Consider the following 27,634-nt stretch of genomic DNA (forward strand, 5'->3'; position numbering starts at 1 on the left):
TGACCGTCATTCGAAGTTGAATGTTGGAACCATAAGGGCAGCGAAGGTGTGTGTAGCTGATGTGGAACACAATATGCGAGACATAAATCGCAGCTTTCCTTGTTAGAATAACCTCGACCGCTATAGCCACCACCACCATCATTATCACCATTCTAATGAGCAGACACAAAAATGGCTGTGTTCTAATACTCGCCGTAAACGGCAAATTACACAGCTAAGCGGGCAAGGGCCATCTTAAGCCTTGTTCCAATTCTCACGAAGACGTCAAAGTAGACAGCCATTCTCATTCGTAAAGATATAGCGGCAAATGTTGTCCACAGCACGGAGCAGCGCCTCACTGTACGCATCCTTCCAACTAAAGGTGTCAAGAGCAAGGCACAGCCCCACTTATTCATCACGGATGTTTATAGCCCGCCATAACAGAAAGTAGACTTCTTCAAAGAGGTTACGAATCTGCGGCCAACGAAGTATTTTGATCATCTAATAGCAGGCGACTTCCACGCGCCACACACTTCACGGAGACACACAAAAAACTCCTCCAAAGGATCCGCACTACTACATCATATGCAACAGTCCCAGCTAACTCTCCTTAACCAGACCGACGCGGCACGGATACTCCGTAGATAGAGGTACCACGTCCGATCTGGCCTTCATTAAAGGACGACTGTCAGCGCAATGGGTTAACGCGCGCGATACTTTAACGAGTGACCACACTGTCATAGAGATATTTTTGCAAATCAAAGGATTCCCAAAGCGCCAGCGCGAGCATCGCCCCACGGATTGGAATGAGTTCCGCAAGACACATGTAGGAGAGTTCCAAAACATGGTCTTGAAAGATTGGGTAGAGATTGTCAGGCAACGAATACAGACACACACGAAGGAGATAATAGAGAAGTGGGAGCAACCAAGCACGGACAATCACCTTCTTCATCTCTGGGAGGCACGACATGCCCTCATCAAGAGATGGAAAAGAAGTAAGCTCAATCGAAAACTACGCTCACGCATCAACACGCTCATCGAGCAGATCGTCCACTACACTGAACTAGTGAGCAGTGGTACGATACGGGCAACAAGCTCAATGACACACTGAATATGAGATCCACCTGGAATCTCATCCGATCACTCATTGACCCAACCCAGACAAAGACAGAAACGTCCCACAAGCTCTGAAAGCTGCTAGAAACATTTGAGCACACCGACGACCTATTCAACGAGCTTAGAACAACACACATTGCGGATCCAGCACAACCACAGTATGCAGACTACAAAAGCGCAGAGCCAGAAAATGAGGCTCTCATCGGCCCAATCGCATTAGCGGAACTACGGCGTGCCTTAGCAGAATCAAAGCAGAATAAAGCGCCAGGACCAGACCAAATTACGACAACACAGCTCCGCAACCTTACAGAAGCCAATCATGCATTCTTACTTCAGCAAATTAACAATGTGTGGGACACGGGCCGCTTGCCAGAAGAATGGAAGACAGCCAGCATCATTTTCTTTCCGAAGCATGGCAAGCCCCAAGCCATAGCGAATCTGCGCCCAATATCGCTAACATTACGCGTCGGTAAGCTAACGGAGCGCATCGTACTTAACAGACTTCTTAGTTACCTGGAGAAATCCCAACACTTACCCCATAATTTGATTGGATACAGACATCACTTATTTACTCACGGCGTTCTGCTGCAGCTACACGAAGAAATCACGAAGGAAACAAGCAGCGCACAGCTTAAAGCTATTCTTGCCATCAACCTCAAGAAAGCTTTTGACTATGTTAACCACGATGCTATGCTGCAAGAGCTCGAAGCTACTGGCTGCGGAACCAAGCTTTATAACTATATTAGGGACTTCTTACAGAGTCGCACGTACACGCTACGAGTAGGCGACATCACCTCAAAACAGTATCCCCATCCGTAGAGAGGTATTCCCCAGGCTTCTGTGATCTCGCCCACACTCTTTAATCTTGCCATGTGCGTAGTCCATAGAGCGCTACGAGACATCCCCGACATGAAATATGCGATCTACACAGATGATATCACCATCTGGATCAACACGGATTCGCCAGGGCATATCCAAGAAACTCTCCAACAGGCTATGAACAGGGTGCATGAGGCTGCTCAAACTATTGGCCTTAGATGTGCGCCGGAAAAATCTGAGTTGCTACTCGTCCATCACAAAAGATGGAGACCGCCCACCATACAAATTGTAAACGAAGGCGTGCCGATTTCCCAACCAAAATGTATTAAGATACTCGGCCTCCATATCTAGAAAGATGGAGGTCCTGCTGCGACGGTGCAGCACCTGCTCAGGCAAGGAGAACAGCTGCTGCACATGATGCGTAGGGTCTCCAACCGAGCCAATAGAGTGAAAGAGGCGGATATGCTCCAAGAAACGCACTAATTATGTCGTACCTGCGCTATCACCTGCCCTATACTAATCTCCGTCAGCAAGATATCAAACGCCTTGATGCGCTCATCAGAAGGCGACAAAGCTGGCCACCGGCATCCCGTTTAGTGCCAGCACTAAGCTCCTCCTTGACATCGGTTACCATAACACGGTGGCGGAACTAGTCAGTATTCATCATCGTCGCCAAGAACTGCGTTTGCAGTGCACGTGTCAAGGCACGCACATCCTGCATAGCATCGGTCATCATCCAAAAGCTGTGCCCCTTGTGAACACGTGCCCACTATACCCCGAAACAACACGAACTCCTAACCATAACTCCACTGCCACGCCACATGAATCCAGAACGAGGCAAGTAGAGGCAACGCCAGCGAGTTGCCTACTTCAAGAAGTACACGGCAAGGCACCCTGACGTCATATACTGCTGCGCTGGTGCTAGCGTCGGTGCACGGGGCTCCGCTAGCAGTCGTGATTAACGAGCTCCAAACTATACATACGAAGGTATTCCCAGAGACAGATCCGACTTTAGCGGAACTGACAGCCATCGCAATCGCAATCAAACACATGCCCCCCTTTTAACTCAGCCTACCCAAGAATCATATTTACCGACTCCATGGCGGCTTGCAGGAAGTTGTTGTACAACAATCTCCCGGCCTACATTTCGACATTAATTCAACAACACCTTCAGGGTCCTTTGGAAATCATCTGGATACCTGGTCATGACGGGCTGCCGGGAAATGAAAGAGTTAATCAGCTCGCCTGCGAGACTTTGAACCAGGCACCCTGCGTTCAGCCCAGACGAAAAGGTGGGCTGCCCGGCTTCTGCGGCCATATCAAGAGGCAAGGCGCAAGTTCCCCAAGCTCAGCAAAGTGCTCACCCGTGAACGGGGTGTACTGATTTGTCAGGCCCAGACTGAAACATTCCCTACACCAGCACGAATGCACCTCCTACGCGGCCTCTTACCTGAGGATCCCCCACCCTGTCGATACTGTGGCGAACACCCGAACACATCCCATATCCTCTGGTCCTGTGGACCACCCCCACCTCCCCTGCCTGCCCCTACAAATCTTTCCCCTGAATCCCATACCGTGTGGCTGACAGAAGCAGCCACCGCCGACGACCAACGGTACCTTGCGGCGTTTATCAAGGCTGCACTGAAGAATGCCACAAGCGAGGCTCTGGACTGAGGGCCTTTCCACCACACCCTCAACATGAAAATAAAGTTTTTTCTCTCTCTCTCTCTCAAAGTCGACAGCTTCGCGAAGACAGAATTGAAGTCAAAAACGATGCACGCAACTTTCCTGTCGGAACAAGATGGCGGCTGAGCCGAAAGGAAGGTCGTCTGCGTACAAGAAAACGTAGACACGCTTTTCTACGCCCTTAACGTAAGTCACATCATGTTTCTTATAGGTTCGCAGGCGCAATGAATTCAAAGAGAGAAACAATGTGTGCTTTTCTCAACTTTTTTCTTTTCGCCACGAGGTGGCGTCACGTCGCAGTATTGCAGTTCCAGGACTTACTTTTGGAAATGCGGTTGTCTGCTTGAAATCTGGGGTACAATCAGGACTCGATGGGAACCAAAGGTCAGTGGGACGCTTCACACTGCGCGCTCACGGGAAGACTACAAATGAAGCTGTGCAGGGTGATATGGGCTGGACTAGTTTTGAAGTGAGGGAAGCTCGCAGTAAAATTGAGTATGAAGAACGACGGAGGGAATATGGAAGAAAGTAAATGGGCTGGGAGAGTGTTGAGGTATCTCTACAGGAAAAACATTGACTCACAGTGGAGGAAAAGAACGAGGAAGCTTACCAGCAAGTATGCGGCCTGTAGGGTGGGCAACACAGCAAAAAAGAACGTTAAGCGGAAAGTCAGAGAGGCTGAAGTAATCTCATGGGTGGCGGAAATGGAAAGGAAACCTGCAAGGGAGTAATTACTTAAGAATAAAAACGAAATCAGGAAAGAAACAATTTACGATAATTCAAAGGGAAGCTTATTACTTTTCGAAGCGAGGTCAGGATGCCTTAGAACGCGCACCTATAAAGCGAAATATAAGAAGCAAGAAGAAGCATGTACTTTCTGCAGTAAAGCTAGGGAAACGACGGAGCAACTTTTATTAGAATGTGAAGACGACTGCCCAGTGGTCGATTTAAGCACCACTGGCCTCCTTGAAGCCCTTGGGTTCAGCGAGAGCAGTGGAAAAGTAAACATGTCCGCAACAGAGATTAGTAAGAGGCGATTGGAAGATTGGTGGAAGAAAAGTAGGGAAACGACAAAAAAACGGAGATGTAGAAAAGGAAAGTTCTGAATAGGGGATAAGAAAATTTGGTTGTGGGAGTTCATAGGCTTTTTTTTTTCTTTTTAACCTAGGTAGTACATTAGGTAGTATAATAGCAAAACTTGGTGGCACAACCCACCTTCCCGTTCCAAAGGGGGCGCTCATAACATCCATCCATCCATGCCGTCTTCCACACGTCTTCCAAATAGTTCGAAACGCGTTCCGTTACATAACCCCGAAGCTGTCTCGGCTGTATCCTTAGCTCTCTACTCAGACTGTCCCCTACGCTGGCCAGAATGGTAAAATACCCAATAAGTGGCAGTCTCGCGTATTCGTGTGTTCCATAAAGAGAATTTCTTAGACGTCAGCTGCGAGTAGTTTTTTTTTTATGTGGTACTTCTGCGGATCGTCGAAATATTGCATTGGTGATTTGCATTTGTATGTAATTTTGCATTTTCTAGTTTGAACTTCCGTTGCTAATCCCCTCCTTCCTGAACGACGCTACACTAGTCTGCGTGCTGATAAGGTGTCGTGTGAATCGAGCTAAACGTGTATAAGGTGGCAGTTGCCAGCCTGCCACCGCCCTTGTCTCTTCTTATGCCCACTGTTTGTTGCGTTGTAATAATAATAATAATAATAATAATAATAATAATAATAATAATAATAATAATAATAATAATAATAATAATAATAATAATAATAATAATAATAATGGCAGCAGAACAAATACGTGATAACCTATAGAAATATGAATGACTGCGTAACAATACGTAAGTGCACGCTAAACATATCTATTGTCTATTGTGCATTAGGTTTTTCTGTTCTCTCGCTGTTAAGTGTTTTGGAAAGAAAAATAATTCCATATGGCCTGCATGTTACCTGGTTTGACCAGTTCACTCGATAGTATTCAAACCTTTCACTAGTAGGGTATCGGCATGGCAGCTAATATCCCTCATATGTTGTCTGTAATCCCTAACAGGCTTTCTTCTATTCAAGGATGGCGACGCCGACACGGAAAACAAAACGGCAACAAGCTAGTGCAGTCTATGTTCCATGACTTGCGTCTCAGTTGCTTGTGTGCGCAACACCTCAGCAATGCGTCACACCCGTGTATATGCCTGAGCAACGGTATACGGCCGCTACATTGTGTAGCACGTACGGCGGCAGGCGCAGGCCGGCACCCAGCCCGTATACTGCATGCGCACGTAACAACGCGAAGCCCGCGTACAATACATGAGAGGGTAGGGGGAGGGAGCAGACGGGTGTAAGTGCATGTCGATTGTTCCTGCAGTCCCCAACGCTCGCAACTCCCCCCTCCGTCCTTCCCCTTCTCTCCCCACCAACGCCGTGCTATCCATAATACCTCAGCTGAAATATCGCCGCACGATGCTCGAGTCAGCGTTGGCCTCGTGTGGAGCACGGGCGGGTCTTCGGGTGCCCAGGCGAACGTCACGCTGAGGTTGCACGCAGCGAAGCAAAGGACGTAGGCTCCGTACAGTTTCCTGCAAGAGTCTGTGAAGGGAACTCTGGCGCTAAGATCACTCAACTACAGGGATAATATTGTACGCTAAAGGTATTTCTGTAATATCTATGTTTGCGTCTAATTCGGCCGTTGTTCCGGCATTGTATAATACACTATAGACATATTCAGGCAATAATTTCCTACGCGTGTCCATGATAGTGTCGAGTAGTTGCATCTGTAGCGCAATATTGCGTCGAAAATGATCAATTTGTAAAGCTGCCAAGCAGTTTGATGTTAGAAGGATAAAACTCTAGCAAATCCTTATGCTGTGCACCATTCCAGTGCCGGATGAACCACCACTTTTGATGCTCCTGTAGACGCCAGCGTAGAGTTCCGTCTAGTAAACCCTGTGAGAACCTCTGATGAGGCCCTAATTGGCTGCCTAATATATACACCGGCAGGCATGTCTCACACTTCTTGCTGGTCCCAATTACACCACGAGACAACACGTGTTGCGACGCGGTGTCTGATGCGACAAGCGACGCGTCGGAGATTGGTCCAATTGTAGGAACGTGTTCGAACCTGGGACCGCATCGCGTACGTTGATGACCTTTGCGGATACACTCTTCTTCGAGTGGTGTGGCGTCTCACGCGGATTCTCATCGGAGCGACGGCGTAGTGACTCGTGGCCGGAAACCCTGGAATTACAGTGCCGTGCAACGGTAACCAGCCATGAAAAAAATATTTTTAGCTAGCGTTTCTTCCTTCTTTTCTTTTTACCTCCAAGAGACGTGCACGTATAGACAAACATGGCAAAAAAAAAAAAAAGAAGGAGAAGACTGTGAACACACACACGCTGCCTTCTTGCGTGTTAGTAACCTTCAATTCCATCTGTTGTCGAATTTTCGCCTTGAAGGAAGTATATTCTGCGCTTGTACGACGACCGCTGACGTGGCTTCTCGTTGCCTTCGGCGCGCCGCCGCGCTGAACGCAACTACCGAAGCCAGGCCGAGTTCCGACGCGTGTCCCTGAATAGACAAGGACAAGGCAGAATGCGAGCGGAAAAAGAGGTACCGCAGAGAACGGGGCTCCGCGGGCAATCACAAAAGGAGGCAGGTTTGGTGAGAGCGAAAGTTTTTGGGCCCGCAGGGCTGGAACAACAGCGGCGGCGGAGTATGCGGACGCGGCAGCAGAAAGAGGCTTGCCACGCGCGCGGTCAGGGCTTAGAAAAGATTACCCCCCCCCCCCAATCCCCCTCATCGCCCACCCACCTACCTCTGGCCGTGATCGGCTGGCCCGCTGGCTGACTGGTCGGATGGGTCCCCACCGGCGGCCCGCTAACCTCCATCGTTCCCACAGATGCTGGGGATCCTTTGGCTCGTGCCGACCCAATCCATATATATGTAGCGGAGCGCCTGTATGTGAGCGTGAATGGGAAAGAGAGGTAATAGGGAGTGCGCGAGGGCGCACCGATGTGATCCATTTCCTTTGGCGTTTTGACTCGGCTCGTATACACGAGATCGTGCCTTACGGTGCAATAGAGCTTTCGTCTAGCCTAACTGGTGAACTTTGTTTCATGGACTGCTGGTTGCAGCTGTGGACTTCACCATCCTCCTCTTACATACATAAAACAGGGCGCGCTCTAGCATCATCGTGTACTTGTGGTGGCGAAGCAGATGAGGGCATATCGCACACGCTGTTGACTTGTTCGTTTTAAGCTCAGCGGAGAGCGAGAAGTGTTCTTCAAGCTTACCGAAATGAAGAATCACGTTGCTATCTTTATGGGCATTTCTTGGAACGTGGCCTCCTTCAGATGCCGCAAGGAGGCCATTATGTGCTGCGCAGAACTTCTTTATTTTCCGAAATCTAGGCTCGTAGATATGCTGGCACTGTGCGTAGTGTAAGCTTTTACTGCGACTAAAAATTAAGAACTCGAAGCTGACTGCGCTTTGCTTGCGTCCCGCTGGAACGTGCATTACGTTACGCAGACGACAATCACTGTCCTCTTCAATGTTGTTACTTAGATCTTCATCAGTCGGCTTCCTCATCCTCCTCTTCCCCATTTCCTCAGGTAAGCTAGGTGAAGCGAAAGGAAGGTTTGTCCACCACAGCCACTATATTTGCCACCCAGCAGACAATCCGAACCCCAGCAAACTGACCTGTGTGGAGCGTAATTCCTACTCCAACAGTTGTACCTGTCAGCGCATGTTTGTAATACGCAATGAAAAAAAAAATCACGACGAGATACCGCCATATTTTATAACCGACTCGCACGTCTTACTAAAAGCAGGTAAGCGTACTAATGTAACAGTGCATGATATTCAACGGTGTCGAGGCAGAACCCCTAAGTTGTTGAAGCACATCAGGCACTGCATACCAACGAGGGCAAAACGCTTGGAGCGTAGCGAATCGAGTGCCTAGGCGAAATGCACCTATGGACATTTTTTTTCATGGTGCCACCATTTTTTTCGTGCACCGGACATCATCTTCACATGGTCATCGTCCTCACAAAAATAATTCGCGAACGTGTACAGTGACCGACGTGAAGACTATGAACGATAGATTATTGACGACACATTCTACAAGTCACTGTAGCAGTATCTCAATGAAACGGGCATGCATGCTCATATTTTATTGTACACTGAACTTACACCATGTGGCAACCCAAGGCAATGAGACAAACTCAAGAATTCTTTTATTATACAATTTCTAACAGCAAATTGCACTCATGTCGACAAGTTCATTTCGAAGCAATCTTCAATGAGAATGTTACTGTTTTAGTTTAGTGAAAAGCCCTAGCTCTTAGCAATGTTTAACAGCATTTTCATCGCTCTAATAGCATTAGCTATATTTGAAATGTAAAAGTCACACATATGGGTACATAAAAGCTTATATTTCGACCACTTCCAAATAGTTTCAATAAAGTTTGGTGTGTATAATGGAGAACGTAACTCCGAAGCATGTGCGCATCGGAAACGTTTTTTTTCGCTTAGAGATACATAAGAACATCACAAGCATTTTTGTCGTACCATATGTGACTACCCCTTAGGTGCCTCCTTAACGTTAAGCCCATGGGCTAAGCCAGTCCTCAGAAGATGTCACCTCCTTGGGCCGGTGACACCTCCTTTTTTCTAAGCATGATATACATGCCATGACTCCTCAAATTGAAACACAGCTCTCATATATGCCACAAATGAAACCGAGAGCTCTTCTTTGTGTAGCTTCCGGTTTTTCTCATGTCTTTTTTTTTAAGAGGGGGTCCAAAACAACGCTTGCATATTGAAGCTGCGGTATTACAACTGAGTTAGAGGCCAGCAGTTTTACATGAGGGGGGGGATGCATGCTTTAGCTTGTGGCGAAGAAACCCAAGCTAGCGGGATACAGCGGAATAAATCTTGGTGGTGTGGTTAGACCACTTGAGACGATTAGTAATAGTTGCATCTAAATAGTTTAATTCGTGAGCTCACGCAAAAGCGTGATCGTAGTCTATAAGTGAAGTGCAACAAATTTTCTTTATTAGTTATCTGCAGGAATACGGATTTATTGGGATTTCTCACACCACTCAGCAATACGGCAGAGATTACCCTGTTAACATATTTGATCATTACAATGTGCAGTATCCTTGTAAAGGATGCTGTCATCAGCAAATAATCTTATGTGAAAAGCAGAAGTATCTGCAGCCGCGATAATATCATTAATGTAGATTATTGCATCACCGCAGCTATGGCCCAGTGAGCAGAACTCCGGGATCGACTGCACGAGGTGCGTGGTTCGATGCCCACCGCCGGACACCCACTGGCTTATAAGTCGGACACAAGCAGCTAACCAGCCAGGCGTCCGGCTTTCAATCTTTCCAAGGGTGCGTTGTTCGGGAGGCGCTCGCATACAGACCGCTATGCTTGCTGTGCAAGAACGAAGACAAACAGAACACGCGCACAAAGCAAGACGGGACAAGGGCGCTCCTCTGAGGCACTCCGAAAGCAACGGGAAGAACTCCAGAGCAGCAATTTTTAACTTGAACAAATTGTTTGCGATTAGAAATGTATGAACAGGTCCAGTTAATTAGGTTTTCAGGAAGGCCAATATTGCGGATCTTATGCATTAATTTACTGTAAGAAACGTTGTCCGAGTAAAGGATATTGGTTCTTGACTGCACAGACACTTTGGCCGCTGTCGATGACTGACCGAGCCGGATGAGTACCCTCACAAAATAGAGCGAAGTTCCAGTCTACACGGATATTTTCGTCTATGGTGAACAACCACACGTGACATTTTACCACTGCTACAACAGCGTCCCTCACAGAGGCACCGTACGGTGTATGTCTTCAGTGCCTCGAACGTAGTCGCTAAAAACTGCCTTCACGACAAACACTGCCGCCGAGGTACGGATTGTGGAGGCAATTTATACACCCCTTTGTCGATCCTTTCCAATTTTCATGCTTCCACCCATTCCGTGCCCAACACTTCCTTCCTGCTTAGCATGACGCACGCAGCCCTTAAAAGTGGACGTCCCTGCGCTTTGACGTCGGTGGTATAACCGTTCCGAAACGCGTCGCCGCGGAGGCATGCGATCAACAGCGCTTACACGCACGTCGTGCTGAAAGCCGCGTTGGCCGCGTCACGGCGGCACGAATGGGACGGTTTCGGCGCGTGGCCGCCCCACGGGTCGGGAAGGTTTGTTCCGGTCGCTGTCCGGGCTGGTCCGGGCACCCGCGAACCACGGCGTCGTTGCGTCTGCACGGGACCTTGCTTGCTTGCCGCAGTGCATCTGCGTGTGTACTCATTTATTGATCCGCTAGCGATAAGGGACGTGCCGGGACCCAGATTGAACGTGCACCCTCCCTCCTCTCCCTCTCCGCACACACCGAGATTCGTCACATCGATCAGATCGGCGAACGGCGCTTGCGCAAAACGCCCCCACTGGCACGTGCCTCCGGAACGTCACTGGTTCGTGGGAACAATTTGCGAGCGTTGCAATGCTGGTTCTTCATTGGCGCGACCCTGGCGTATTGAAGACTGCAGGCAAGCACTGATGTTTTGCCGCCTTGCAACGATAAGGTGTGTGTGCGTGTGTGTGTGTACACGGTCGGGGGCATCCAGAATAGAGGGGAGGGGAGGCGTCGCTGCCATCAGATTAGATATGCAAACTCTAGTCTGGGAAACCACACACCCCTCGCTGCGATTGCGAGACCCCGTGCGGCGCGAGACGACCGCAGTAGGCCTCGGTCACCAAACAACGACGCGACGACGACGCTGTTTGGTGACCTGTTTGGTGACCTGCGAAAAATTTACACCAGCAGCAAAAGAATAAATTTTGTTACTGCTACTGTGTGTGGTCGAGCTCTTTGTCGCCAGGTCGCTGCACCGTGCAGACCATTCAAATTTGCGCTTCTGCTCATCCCGTGAAATCATACGGTCAAACGGCCAGGCCCTTTCCCTTGCGCTCGCGTTTACGCTAATACCGGACCTGCGAAACGCTATTGCGTCAGTAATCTTCCGGTGTAAAGTGACAGCCGCAAAAGCGCAAATCCTGGCGCCGATCGGATAGTGGCAGTTCGATGCGCTGCAGCCAGTCTGCTCGTCTGCTGCCTTGCAGAGGGACACGATGTCGCAGCTTGACATATTCCCAGTCGCTACGTTTGCAGTCTACAACGCAACAAAGTCGAATCATAGTGCTCGCGAAAAGACTGAGACCGACTCTAACCGTGGAGCTATCGTCAAAATGGAGCGCGTTGTAACACAAGCAGACGACGCTTACTGTGTGCCGCAAGTGATTAAGTGTAGTGAGAAATTGCTCTTGTGCATTCTCTTTATGTTACTTTCTTTTTATAGAAACAAATTAACTAACATTCCAACTATTACGAACATCATTTGTTCACCATAAAGGTGAAAAAATCATCGGTGACGCACCCTGGGCAGCTAGTCGCTTAGCTCGCCCCACTGACGTCAATTAGGTGATTTCAAGGAGATATATCGCATGCCGTACATCATCAAGAAAAAATTATGCGAGAAGAAGATAGAACAAGAGAAGCTCCAGGTGCAAGCCCCGACTCAAGGCAAGCCCCTGGCCACCACCTCGGCACCTAGAGAGGAGCACCGAGGCAGAGCAAGGGATGCTACCAGAGACCAGGCAGGGCAGCAGTCGATTGCAAAATCTAGCTAGAAACCCGGGAGGAGGTCCAATTCGTGGTCCGGAGGATAGCTCGCCCTACTGACTTCAATTGGACTTCGCATTTGGCGGCGCCTCCAGGGAAACAATTATACATCAGCATATTGGATCTACTTAACTCAGACGAGGGACTATAACAACGCCCTCTACAAAATTTGTAAGGAGAAAGGCACGCTAGATCATGTAATATGGGAATGTGCTGGCTCTCCAGGGGCCAAGGAAAACATTGACAGTAGAGAAGCCTGGGAGGCCTTGCTTCAGTGCGAGGCTGAAGAGGACCAGTGTCGAGCAATCCGCCTGGCCGTTGAGGCCGTGACGACTCACCGTCCTCGACTCGCGGGGTCTGCATCCTCCTCCAGCCCCCCCCCCCTACCTGCGTGTAGGATAAGAGGCGGGCACCCCAATTCGGTGGAGTAATAAAGTTTTCAATCAATCAATCAATCAATCAATCAATCAATCAATCAATCAATTTACGTCATATGGGTAGGGGCGGCTGAACATTCCGTCGGACAGTGTGTTGCGATCGGCAGCGATGTACATTTTTAAAACCTTATAATAAATTACACGCTTTACGTGGAGCACTTAGATCCGTCAATTAATGATCAGAAGGACCTACTCTAACGACTCAGTACGTTTGTACAAAATCGTCAGAATCATTTCAGGGTCCCTTTAATAGATTAAACAGAACATATCAAATTCAACAGAGCTGAGAGATTCGCGACAGTGAAATGACAGTAACATGAAAAGCCACTACTAGAAAATAATATACCACAGAGTGATATAGTAAACGGTAAGAGTGGAATGAACCCTCTCGCAGGCCCCTGCGGACCACTTTGGCTCTCAGCGCACCTAGCAGACTCGGCGAGACAAATCAGCCTTCGAGATAGCTTCCGCGTACTGCCAAATCTCGGAGGCCATGACTTCATTTTCGGTTTTGGTTTGGGACCAGTAACGTTGCATGCATAATCGAGTGGCATACGATGCAGGCACTTTACATGTTGCAACGACGAGCGCACGAAAGTACTGTTTCACCTTATATCAATGTTTATTTAAATTCGTATTCATTACGTTCCGAGCTGTAACTTAGCGCAACAATCATTCTTGATGACGTTGCGCTGAGTTTTGCGCTAGTAAAAAGATGACAAAGCAGAAAACAAAGACGCAGGCGGTCTTGCTTGCTTGCTTGCTCCTCACTTGTGGCGTTTGCCTACTATGGGGGCTGGCCAAGAAGCCGAAGGCTAAAGGTTAAAGTTTAAAAGGAAAGGGAGATTAGAAAACCTAAACAAGAAATTAAATCAAGGTGAAGTATAACGTTCATGTTAATTAAGAAATAGATTTAAGTGGCAGATATAGAAAAAGAACATGCGCTTCCTCCATCCGCGTCCTTGTTTTCTTCTTCGTCGTCTTTTTTGCCACTGTAAAACTCAACGCAACGTCATCGTGAACGTGCGTCAACTAGCCCCCTTTACTGCTTTGCAGCAATCATGCCTACTGTTAATGAGGGAGTAGAACTTTGTCGTTTGTACAATTCTACTTCCAGTAATCCACAGAAAAGGAAGTATCATGAATAAATCTTCTGTCATCTTGCTTCGATGTCAATCAGCATGATGGACAGCGAAGAACAAGAAAACAGCAGACAAGAATTTATTTAGCAAAATTGTCAGCAAAGTGGCCGAGAGATGATAGTAGACACACAAGTACACATGAAAACTTGGACTGAGAAAAAAAGAAAAACGTTCGGAAATGAATGGCGTGCTGGCAATAAGGTTTTAAAGAAACGTACTGCTCTGTAAAATGTGTCCGAGGGTTGTTCTTGGGTTCTTCTGTCAGCGTCTGGCACTGCTGCTTCGTCGCCGCTTCATGGTGATGCCGCAGGCGGTTCTTTTGCACGTTCCAGCTAAGGGTGTCCCAGCTAACGTTAGGCAAGGGAGGAGGAGGAAATAACTTGGTTGTGTACCCTGCGACCTGGTGGGGAGTACCATCCTGGCGGCATCCTCGGCCCGCTGGACGGCCCACAGTTGATCTTCGAGAGCGGGGCTGAGCAGCGCGGCCTCCCAGCGCGTGCGAAGGCTGTTGCTGAAGGCCGCGCTCTCGTTATTCTTACATATCCCTCGGCATTGCCATAATGTATGCTCCAGAGTGGCTCTGGATTCGCATTTGTTGCACTTGTCAGTTTGACATATACCCGGATCTACGATGTGCGAGAGCCTAGGATTCGGATACGTCCTAGTTTGTAACTGCCGCCATGCGACAGACTGTTTTTTTTTCTCAATTTTGGGTGAGGTCGCGGGAATATGCCCCTCTGTAAGCTATAGGTTTTGTGATGTCATTATATGTGGTCATTCTGTCCTACCACTCCCACTCGTCTACCGCATCACCACGTCCGGAGGGTGCCGGGGCGTCATTTGCGACCGCGGCTCGGTCCGTAAGCCCTCGAACCGCGCCGTGTGCCGCCTCGTTGTTGCCGTACTCACCCAGGGCGTGAGCGGGTGTCCATGTGTTGCATATCTTTCCTTTGCAATCTTGGCCTCCTGCAAGACGAGTGCGCACTGCCTCCGGTGAGATTTGGCCGTTGGCAAAATTTCTTGAGAGTCGTTGACTATCACGGTTGCGTTAGTCTGAGCTACTGCGAGCGCTATGGCTACTTCTTCCGCTGTCTCGTTACTTGTGGCGCGTGTCGTCGCACACGTCTTACCCTGTTTCTCGCTATCGATTGCGGCTGCCGTAAACCCCCGTCTGTGACTGTATCGAGCCCCGTCTACGAAGACTGCGTCCTTGTCGCTGCCGAATTTCTTCTGCATCTGCTTCGCTCTGTTCCCTCGTCTGTCCTTATTGTGTTCTGGGTGCATATTCTTTGGTATGGGGGGTATTACCATTGTTTCTTTCGTCTCTCTCAGGATGTCAACCTTGACACCGTGCTGTGTGTGGTAGCCTATGACTAGTCTCTCTACGATGTGTCTGCTTGCTCTAGTCTTATAGAAAGGCGTTCGTATTGTGCCGTACATTGCGCTTCAAAGAGCTCGTAATGCGCGTTTGCACGCAAACTTTTGAGCTGTTCGAGCCACGGGCGTAGTCAGGATTTTATTTCGAGGGATCGAGGGGTTTCCTGCTCTCGATATGTACGTTCGTATGTGTGTTTGTATATCTATGTACATACAAACTAAAAATTTCGGGGGGTTAGCACCCCTCCGGCTACGCCAATCGTTCGAACGTAGCCTTCATTAAAAAGCGTCACCTTGCTCAGCGCTTGCGAACTGCCGCATATAGCTGGCGATCAGCAGACAAAAAAGCAAATGGAACAACGCGAGGCATTTGCCCCCTGCGCGCGCGAGGAGTGGCTTCACTGTAGAGCTGGAACATAACGGTGGATCTATGCGCAACTCTGCTCCCTATGGGAGCATATACAGGGACACTATGGGGGCAGTGGGCTTACAGTGCGGTGTGGCGGCGACTCCACGAACGACGACAATATGTGCTTCTCCGATAGCCCGAGCGGCGGTGCTGGCGTCGGATTCATTGAGACGTGGCAGCGGCGACGCAGCTGCCCGAGCTACGCCCAAGCATATTAGCCGAAGTTGCTTAGGTGCGTTGGTTTGCCGCGGACGTTGTCGCGTGGGTTTTAAATGCGTAGGTATTTCTGTGCCGACTCAATGAGAAACTTGTCCGTCACGTAACACAATGAATGGCTCATACCCCCTTAAGCAAGCAAAAGATGCAATGGCTCATACCCACGTAAAGCAGAGGCTACAAGCGCTCAGCAAAGTGAAGCAAACAGTGCACACATTCATTGAAATCACCCATACAACACACGGAACAGCATACGTTTCAATAATGAAGAAGCTCAACACAAACATCCGAACCATCGATAAAGCATTGCACGCCCTCCTCAGCAAATGTAGTGGTGGTTTTGCATCAGCTTCGCTAAATTAACCCTAATACAACTTAATTAACGCCAAAGGTCGTGGGTTCGACTCTCCCCAAAGGTCGAGAGTTCGAGTGCATTTTAATTAACTATATTTTATTTAAATGTGGCTAATAAGCTTCGCCTTAATTTTCTCCAATGGTCATGGGTTCCAGTGCCGTAATGAACTATTTTTAAGCCTGCCTAATCGCGTTCGCTATCTAACATGATGAGCGAACGAGCGATGAGTGTTGATAAGGGTTTATACTGGTCGGATCAACTTCCATAACCTTAATGATGACACCGGGCTGCGTGGAGATGAGCAAGTGACGCAACGCTTACGCATACTTAGACAACTACCAGAGAAGTTTCACCGTTGATTTCTTTTTCCTGCAGTGTTTTTGTCGCACACAGCATGCAAGAGATGAGCATGCTTTGCAGTGACTGAGCCGTGCCGCGACATCGACAGAACCCTTATGTTGCTGTAGATAAGTAATACAAAAGTGTAACTGCATTGGGATAGTTCATGATAAATGTAGAAGGCTACTGTCACACGTGAAACAACAAAAGTGAAAGGCAGAAATATTTAAGCCGTACAACATTATTTTATCTAATCAGATCGAGGCACAAACCTGGCTAGCGCACCTGCATTTTTTTATCCCTGCTAGGAAGTACGCGCGCACTGTTTCCTGACTAATTCACTGGTGGACTACCGCACTTAATATTGATACAGAATCATTTTAGGCTAGCTTAGCCATGAAACCATATATTTGGTCAGTGACCCTCTAATTCAACGAGATTGTCTTTTTAATTCATATTTTTGCGATTGCCTGATAATTCGGCAAAGTATAAGGCCCCTTCCGCATAAGCAAAATCCGTCGGCGACGACTTATTTGCATAAAAAGGCTAGCGGTTAGGATAGGCAGCAATAGCCGAAGGATTGGCGCCGTCCTTTTCCACAAGGTACTGTTGTGGCAGATATCACGTGGCCTAAAAAAATCTAGTGCATGTTAAGTATATGTAAAGAATCTCAAGTGCGCCGAAATAAAAAAAACAAATAAGAGCGCGAACTGCTTCGAACTGAACCCAACAGCAGCGCAATGAAAATGAAACCTCCTGCCAGGGTCAGTCTAGTTCTGCAAGCAAGGCTTTCATTGAACTTGTCTGTGGCGCCACCTTTTGGATGCGACGCTAACTGCGTCGCATCCGATGTGTAGAAACATCTCTGCTACAGCCGACAGCCCGTCGTACGTGAACTTGGGGGAAGGCAACTGCCCCATAAACCCTTGCCAAGGCTGCCGGAGTCGAGACCCTCGCTGAGTTCATTATTGTTTTTTTCTTGCGTGTGTTACAAGGATTGTGTATTACATGCGTGTGCGCCACCTAGCTTTTACCTTTCTGTAATATGCATTTCATTTTGTGTTTTCTGTACCTGTATCAGTTGCATGACATCATTTTGTTTTTCTATGTATGTTATTGCTTCTACACCCCACCCCTTGGAATCTTTGAGGTGCGTACGTGTGTGAGCGTGAGGGTGTGAAGGCGCTCACGTGTCCGTATCATCATCATCAGCAGCAGCAGCACCAGCAGCAGCAGCAGCAGCCTGGTTACGCCCACTGCAGGGCAAAGGCCTCTCCCATACTTCTCCAACTACCCCGGTCATGCACTAATTGTGGCCATGTTGTCCCTGCAAACTTCTTAATCTCATCCGCCCACCTAACTTTCTGCCGCCCTCTGCTACGCTTCCCTTCCCTTGGAATCCATTCTGTAACTCTTAATAACCATCGGTTATCATCCCTCCTCATTACGTGTCCTGCCCATGCCCATTTATTTTTCTTGATTTCAACTAAGATATCACAAACTCGCGTTTGTTCCCTCACCCAATCTGCTCTTTTCTTATCCCTTAACGTTAAACCTATCATTCTCCTTTCCATAGCTCGTTGCGTCGTCCTTAATTTAAGTAGAACCCTTTTCGTAAGCCTCCAAGTTTCTGCTCCGTACGTGAGTACTGGTAAGACACAGCTGTTATAAACCTTTCTCTTGAGGGATAATGGTAACCTGCTGTTCATGATCTGAGAATGCCTGCCAAACGCACCCCAGCCCATTCTTATTCTTCTGATTATTTCATTCTCATGATCCGGATCCGCAGTCACTACCTGTCCTAAGTAGATATATTCCCTTACCACTTCCAGTGCCTCACTACCTATCGTAAACTGCTGTTCTCTTCCGTGACTGTTAAACATTACTTTAGTTTTCTGCAGATTAATTTTTTAGACCCACCCTCCGGCTTTGCCTCTCCAGGTCAGTGAGCATGCATTGCAGTTGGTCCCCTGAGTTACTAAGCAAGGCAATATCATCAGCGAATCGCAAGTTACCAAGGTATTCTCCATTAACTCTTATCCCCAATTCTCCCCAATCCAGGTCTCTGAATACCTCCTGTAAACACGCTGTGAATAGCATAGGAGAGATCGTATCTCCCTGCCTGACGCCTTTCTTTATGGGGATTTTGTTGCTTTCTTTATGGAGGAGTACGGTAGCTGTGGAGCCGCTATAGATATCTTTCAGTATTTTTACATATGGCTCGTCTACACCCTGATTCCGCAATGCCTCCATGACTGCTGAGGTTTCGACTGAATCAAACGCTTTCTCGTAATCAATGAAAGCTATATATAAAGGTTGGTTATATTCCGCACATTTTTCTATCACCTGATTGATAGTGTGAATATGGCCTATTGTTGAGTAGCCTTTACGGAATCCTGCCTGGTCCTTTGGTTGACGGAAGTCTAAGGTGTTCTTGACTCTATTTGCATTTACCTTAGTAAATACTTTGTAAGCAATGGACAGTAAGCTGATCGGTCTATAATGTTTCAAGTCTTTGGCGTCCCCTTTCTTATGGATTAGGATTATGTTAGCGTTTTTGCAAGATTCCGGTACTCTCGAAGTCATGAGGCATTGCGTATACAGGGTGGCCAGTTTCTCTAGAACAATCTGCCCACTATCCTTCAACAAATCTGCTGTTACCTGATCCTCCCCAGCTGCCTTCCCCCTTTGCACAGCTCCCAAGGCTTTCTTTACTCCTTGCGGCGTTACCTGTGGGATTTCGAATTCCTCTAGACTATTATCTCTTCTATTATCGTCGTGGGTACCACTGGTACTGTATAAATCTCTATAGAATTCCTCAGCCACTTGAACTATCTCATCCATATTGGTAATGATATTGCCGGCTTTGTCTCTTAACGCATACATCTGATTCTTGCCAATTCCTAGTTTCTTCTTCACTGCTTTTAGGCTTCCTCCGTTCCTGAGAGCACGTTCAATTCCATCCATATTATACTTCCTTATGTCTGCTGTCTTACGCTTGTTGATTAACTTCGAAAGTTCTGCCAGTTCTATTCTAGCTGTAGGGTTAGAGGCTTTCATAAATTCGCGTTTCTTGATCAGATCTTTCGTCTCCTGCGATAGCTTACTGGTATCCTGTCTAACGGAGTTACCACCGACTTTTATTGCACACTCCTTAATGATGCCCACAAGATTGTCGTTCACTGCTTCAACACTAAGGTCCTCTTCCTGAGTTAAAGCCGAATACCTGTTCTGTAGCTTGATCTGGAATTCCTCTATTTTCCCTCTTACCGCTAACTCATTGATCGGCTTCTTATGTGCCAGTTTCTTCCGTTCCCTCCTCAGGTCGAGGCTAATTCGAGTTCTTACCATCCTATGGTCACTGCAGTGCACCTTGCTGAGCACGTCCACATCTTGTATGATACCAGGGTTAGCGCAGAGTAGGAAGTCTATTTCATATTTAGTCTCGCCATTCGGGCTCCTCCACGTCCACTTTCGACTATCCCGCTTGCGGAAGAAGGTATTCATTATCCGCATATTATTCTGTTCCGCAAACTCTACCAGTAACTCTCCCCTGCTATTCCTAGTGCCTATGCCATATTCCCCCACTGCCTTGTCTCCAGCCTGCTTCCTGCCTACCCTGGCATTGAAGTCGCCCATCAGTATAGTGTCTTTTGTCTAGACTTTACCCATCGCCGATTCCACGTCTTCATAGAAGCTTTCGACTTCCTGGTCATCATGCCTGGATGTAGGGGCGTAGACCTTTTGTACCTCTTATTAAGTTTCACAACAAGACCTGCCACCATCTCGTTAATGCTATAGAATTCCTGCATGTTACCAGCTATATTCTTATTAATCAGGAATCCGACTACTAGTTCTCGTCTCTCCGCTAAGCCCCGGTAGCACAGGACGTGCCCGCGTTTTAGCACTGCATATGCTTCTTTTGGCCTCCTAACTTCACTGAGCCCTATTATATCCCATTTACTGCCCTCTAATTCCTCCAATAGTACTGCTAGACTCGCCTCACTAGATAACGTTCTAGCGTTAAACGTTGCCAGGTTCATATTCCAATGGCGGCCTGTCCGGAGCCAGGGATTCTTAGCACCCTCTGCTGCGTCGCAGGTCTGACCGCCGCCGTGATCAGTCGCTTCGCAGCTGCTGGGAACTGAGGGCCGGGGTTTGATTGTTGTATTCATATAGGAGGTTGTGGCCAAGTACTACACCAGGGTGGCCAATCCTGCTCTGGTGAGGGAGTGCGTTACCGGTTCTGGTCACCGGGATCAGGCCACACTCCAGGCCTGTTTATGCAATTTTATCAACACGTCGATTTTTTTAATCCGGTGGAAAATTGCGCGGCACCGGGATTCGAACCACTGACCTCTTGCACGCGAGGCAGGCGTTCTACCTCCACGCCACCGCTGCGCTGCGCTGCATACGGACACGCCACCGCTGCGTGTCCGTATAGTATGCATCAAACATGGATCCGCACATTCACTTTGTGTGCCCGGTTTTGCGGTGAGCAGCCACGTATTTCGGCCAACAATGATTAGCTCGTGTTAAGTGACCTACTTTTAAGTATGTCACTTAGGATAGTATACGTACTTAAGGTAGGCTTACTATCCTACCTACTAAGTATACCCACTTTTCAATGACCGGCGACAGTCGTCGATCGAACACCTTTCATGTTGCTAAGGATTGATATCTATTGACCAAGAACCGGCCTATCACATTTGCAAAGACGATGATCACGACCGCGTTACAACCTTTCGCAGGCTGTTTTATCTGGACTATGCTATAGATACATATGCGCTTGTAAATCTACTTGTATATAGTCGTTGTCGTGCCCCGTTGTACAGGTCTTATTTACTTGTCTCACTCAGGGCTATGTTCCGAGTATCTCGAGCTGTAAGCTAAATCAAATGAAAAAGCGCTGGATAAATGAGCACCTCCTTACAATAATCAAGATACGTAAGAGGGCCTACTCGCAATATTGCCGAAGGAAGTCTGTGTGTGCTTTTAGCAAATTAGTGTGGTCTAACCCGCAATGTACAGGTCTAACCTGAGAGAGGCTAGGAAAAAGAAATACTGTGGAGGCTTTAATTCACACTTTCACAGGGATAAGAAGGGGCCCTGGAAGCAAATGAAACGCTGTGGTAAACAGAAGATAAACCCACCGAATTTCATTCATGATGGTTTGACAATTACTGAAGATCGCGATAAAGCTACCACCTTCGACAACTTCCTTCAATCAGTTCTCATGTCTGACGTTCAGGTTGCAGCGCAGCGTCCGCGAGATCAACCTTCGCTCAGGAAGCAGGTCCAGCTTTTTTTTTAACGACATAGTTCATTTGTTAGAGCCGGTGGAGGAAACTAAAGCAACTAGCTCGGATGTTATTCGCCTAGAATTATTTATTATTATTATTTGAAGACGTTCTGTACTCTGCCCCAATGCATCGTCTCAGTTCGGTTTGTTTTTTCGTTGCTCTACAGAAAGGATAGAGAAAAGGATCTCCATGCACAACGCAGCTAATTGAATTCTATGACAACTTAGCTATCCGTTTAAATAACGAACTGCGTGTTTTTACCTTTCCAAAACGCTTTCCACACAGTATATTCTGCAAGTTTATTATTACAAAAATTAAAAAAAAATTAAGCTTTCGCGACACTGCAAATCCATGGATAAGCGACTTTTTGGCTAACTGTAAGCAGATGGTCGTTCTGAATGGTTCTTGTTCATGTTTGGCACCTATTTTTACCGGTGTGACCCAGCGGTCTAAATTGGGCACGCTTCTTTTTCTTGTTTTCCTAAATGATTTTGGAGATGCAATTAAGAGGAAGCTTTAACTCGGGTCCGACTCCGACACGGCTCATTCAAATACATATAAAACGCAGAAACGCTTTTATGAGACAACCGCTGGACCGATTTTATAGAAATTTGTTGCATTTGAAAGGTAAATGTAAATTGTAGTGTCTGTTTGTCACGGAATTTCAATTTAGGGCATGAATTTTGTTAAAAGAATTTTCAAAAATTCGGAAGATCGAAAAAAGTAGTACGAAGTTTGCAGATTAATAGCTCTGCATCAATAACAGATGTCGCGGTTCTGTAAACGGCACCCATTAGATCATTCAACGCGGACAAATTCGATGTGTCAATTTATGTCTTGCGTGAATTTGTTACGTTGTGTGCAAGGGTTCTGCAAGGGCTGTATTTCCATATTACAATTTTTTTAGATTCATGTGTAACATATCAATTTTGTCCGCTTTATATATACTATTAGATGCAATTCACATCGAGCACGGACTGCTACCCGAGGCCGGTGAACTTCTGCGCCCGCAGGTAGAGTGCGAGCAGTCGGGTTACGGGCCCGAGTTTGCGCCTAGCTGGCTGGCCACATCGCCACCTCCATCTGCCAGGCGGCTTAGCGGCACGCCAAGCGGCCTGCGTCCGATTTCCAAGCAGGAGCTGCTACGCTTTGGTCGCCCGTTCGTCGGTCAACCACATATACCTTTTGGTGAGACCCAGCGCCGAGGGGCGGAGACTAGGCGACGAAGGAAGCTTCGTCGCCCAGTCTCCGCCCCTCGGCGTCGAACTACGCGCGCTCACGCACGCAATGTTCCCCAAACTCGAGTACTGTTACAGTTTTGACTGTATTTTGTTTCTTGTTGTCGTGATCGTTGTCCAAACGTCGTGATCAGCACGGGCAGAGAGATAGATAGTGATCTAAAGGAAGGAAGGAAGCTTGATTCTGCAACCCGTGAAGGAGCACGGCGAAGCGTCGTCAGGGGAGAGGGAGTCCGGGCCGCGACGCACCTCGCACCGGTCCCCGCACAGCCCCAATGCGCGCGTGGCGCGCCACTTGTCGGGGCAGCGCCGTACATTAAGAGGAGAGGGTCTTCTGTGTTTGCCGCAAGATGGCTCTGCGTGTGCGGAAAGCGCAGAAGAAATGTAGCGGAAACGTACTTCGCTACGCGTTTAACTGCGACTTCTGTAATTTACATGCTCATAATTACCGATATACACAGCAGTATAGCTTTCTACGGCACGTTTGTAAGGCAACACCGCATTCACTAGAGGCGTTTTTGTCCCACTTTCAACGATTGAGCTAATGGCTGAGTGGTAGCGTCTCCGCCTCACACTCCGGAGACCCTGGTTCGATTCCCATGGCAGCCCATCTTGCAAGTTGTTTTTATTTATGAATTGCCTTCCGAGATTTTTCGCTCACGGCCAACGCCGCCGACGCCGACGACACCGGCTTTTCCGCGACACGAGCTCCTTAACGCTGTCGCGTTAATATTAATTGATTTGTTTGCGTTTTGCAACAAACGGCTTTGTCCTCAATTGAGTTCTTCGAGGCTCCGCCTCAGGGAACCATCTGCAACAATTAAAGAACCTGCATCACACCCCACGAGATGGTGCCAGAGTAGTGCGTCGTCGTCTGTTCACCGATGGCGTGCGGAGAGCTCGTCGACCGATACCATATTGGGGGCGAGCTCCACCACAGGAAAAGCTGGCGCCACCGTCGGCGTGACGTGGCATGAGGGATCACGTGAACACAGCGGCCGCGTCGTCTGCTTCGGAAACGCCGTAGCGAGCTGAAAACGAAAGCTTAAAGTCCTACCTGCGCTGCGGTTCTGGTTAAATCTGATACTTTCCCCCTATCGTGTCTGCTTGACAACATTTGGAATCACTATAATAGGTAGTGGCTCCCTTTGTAGGCGTGCACCATGGTAGGCTACTGCTCGGTGTCGCAGTGCCGGACGTACGCAACGGAGCCCGGTGTCAGCCTTATGCACACGTAGCCGCAGGACGAGAAGCTCTGTGAAGCTTGGCTCGCAAAAATTAGAACCGGCAAACAGCCATCGGCTACAGCTAGGGTATGCAGCAAGCACAGACCCGAGGAACATTTCTGCTACGGCGCCGGGACTGCGATGTTCGGTGAGTAGCAGAAAACGCGCACTGAGACGTTCGCCCGCGCTCCCTGCCCGGCTAATGTCACGACGGTTTGGTCTAGGAACTTGTTGATGCTAGACACTGGCAAGTTCACTGGAATGGAAAGGGAGAGGTAAGAAGCATATTAAATAAAGGCATGACATGTGGTCATGTTTGTGTTATGAATTAACCCAATGAATTACAAAAAAGAAGCAGTGAGAAATTCCCCCGCTGACTGCATACAGTGCGACGCAACTTTAGAAATAATATTGAAACGTCCAAGAATTTAGCAGAAGAAGATATTGAATCGTCGTGACGGCACATCACCGTCGCCGTAGGCGTCGAAGCCCCTTGTTAAAACGAAATTGTCCTCGAACAGCTCTGATAACGTACACGCAACAATGGTTGCTTGCGGACTGTTAAATGCTCATATGCTGCGGCCTAAAGCTCACAGCATGGTGCGAAAACGCTCCCAGTAAAAGCGAAATATTGTGCGCGGACGTGCATGCAGACGTGCAATCGGTCGCCGCAACCACCCACTGTAAGAACATATTTCTCATAGTTTGCACTCAGCGATTGCCGACTTTCAGGCAAGAAGCCGGTTCGGGAAACTCCATCGCGGCGACCGCGCGCAGTGGCTTTCACTGTACGTATTGGGTAAAGAGACAGCGTCTGTAAACGATTCTGTGCTTTCAGTCTGCCCAGATTATTATTTCGGCAGTAATAAAGTTCCCTCGTTTTGAGAGTACTTACAGAAATGGACAGGAGGGCTGCCGCGTGGTGTTATTATTAAGCGCCGTAAGCCAAACCTATGAGGAGCGCGCGCGCGATCCCTCATACTACGCAAGAGAGGCGATTCCGACAGACAGCTACTCCGTAAGTCCTCGCCGCCAATATGGAAACAAAGCGCTGCATGAGTGGAGGTCGGTCAGCGGCGACTACTGTGAATGGTGGTGGTGGTAACAACTTTATTGAGATTCTGCTCAGTTATCATATGGCAGGCCCGAGTCCTAGGATGGCCCCTCACGAGGAACGACCCTTTCGGCCCAGGCAACGAGGGCTTTTTGTAGTTTTTGATCCGGCGTTCTGAGCAGCTCCTCCCACGTTTCTTGTGAGGGAGCTGGCAGGAGCGACCTGGGAGGGGCTAAGCCTTCGCACCCCCAAAGAATGCGATTTTGGGTAGTCAATGATTATTTGTGCAGTTTTGACACATTGGGTTCCATTGCCCGTTGGTAATTATGGCCAGCCAATGTGGGCTGGGGAACGACTTAGTTTGAATTCGACGCAGGATCGAGGCTTGCGCTCGCGTGAGGCTTGCGTTTGGAGGCGGGTAGATTCGCCATCTTTCTTGTAGTAGTTTGTTATCTCGTGGTATGTCGTCGGTGCCTCATCCATGGGATCCGAGTCTGAGGGGCACACCTCCCGGTTGATAAGACCTCGGGCTACCCAGTGCGCCTCCTCATTCCCTTGATTCCCCGAATAGGCAGGGACCCATCCGAGATCAACAGTATTTTCATTAGTAAAGTCCCGTAGGACTCGCGCTGCACAGACGCCTATGCTGCCTCTCGAAAAGTTGACGATTGCCCTTGTGGAGTCGCTTATGATAGTTTGCACGGAGGGATTCATAATTGCCAAAGGAACGGCAGCCTCTTCCACTTCCACGGTAGACGCTGTTTTTATGGTCGCGGCGTTGAGGATACTTCACTCTCCGGTCACAACACTCACTACGTAAGTTTGGTGATTTTGCTTTGCTGCATCGACATAAGCGGTGTGCCGGTTGCTTTGGTACCTTTCTTGAAGGGCCTTGGCTCTGGCAGACCCGCCTCTTGTCCTGTCTTCCAGGGAGCATGTTCTTGGGTATAGGTTTTATAACCAAACGGCGTTTTACCGCACCGAGTAATGTTTTTCGTCCTGCTGAATTCATAACGGGATTGAATGACCCTGCCAGTTTCGGTGCAGGAGAGCCGTTCACGTTGGGCTGTTTTATGGGCCTCCACGAGTTCGTCTAGGGTATTGTAAATATCTAGCTCAAGTAATCTTTCAGTGTTCGCATACCTCGGAAGACCAAGGGCAGCTTTATGAGCTGTGCGAATGACGCTGTTAACCTTTTCCTTGTCAGAAAGGCGTAGGTGGTTGTAAGGGAAGGAATACACGATGCGACTGATCAGGAAAGCCTGCGTCAGATAGCAGATATCGGCCTCCTTCATACCGCGGTGTCGTGTGGCTACTCGTCTGATTAGGCCCCATATTTGGCGGGCTGTCGTCTGTAATCGGACAGTCGCCTCAGAATTATGGGTGTTATGTTGAATTAGCATGCCCAGGACTCTTATAGTCAGTACGGGCGGGAATGGGCGGTCTTCCATAATGACTCGTATAAATGAGGTGGCGTCCCTTTCGGTGGCGTGTTTGGTCGGTTTATCTCGGATGACAATAAGCTCTGATTTTGTTGGCGAGCACGCTAGTCCATTCTGTCGCACAAAATTTTGTACGGTATCCGCGGCCGCTTGTAATGCTTCCGTGATTCCTCCATCGGAACCGCTATTGCTCCAGATGGTGATATCATCGGCATAGATGGAGTGCTTGATATTCGGGATCCTTTCCAATAATGGAGGCAGGTTTCGCATGGTCACATTGAAAAGGAAGGGGGAGAGGACCGCACCCTGAGGGGTGCCCCTTGTACCTAATTGAAATTGTGCGCTTTTAATGTACCCAAGATGTATTTCTGCAGTGCGATCCTTGAGAAAGCTTGCAATGTAGCTATAAGTGCGCTTCCCGACATTCATTTGAGCTAGATTTGTGAGTATTGAAGCATGTGACACATTGTCAAACGCTTCACTCACGTCCAGCCCTAGAATTGTACGGGTGGCTCTTATAGGGCCCGGGTGTAGGTTATCTTGCTGAATTTGCCACATAATGTCTCGAGTGGACAGATTTGATCTGAAGCCTATCACCGTATGGGGCAGCAGCCCATTGCTTTCAGTGTACTCGTTTAGCCTGTTAAGAGTGACGTGTTCCATAACCTTCCCCAGGCAAGAGGTTAAGGAGATAGGATGGAGATTCTCCAGCTCCAGCTTCTTGTCTGGTTTGGGTATGAAAATCACGTTTGCATGTTTCCAGCTGGTGGGTATAGTTCCCTCTTTCCAGTGGATGTTGAAAA

This window comes from Dermacentor variabilis, chromosome 3, assembly GCF_050947875.1.
Source record: "Dermacentor variabilis isolate Ectoservices chromosome 3, ASM5094787v1, whole genome shotgun sequence".
Classification (NCBI taxonomy): domain Eukaryota; kingdom Metazoa; phylum Arthropoda; class Arachnida; order Ixodida; family Ixodidae; genus Dermacentor; species Dermacentor variabilis.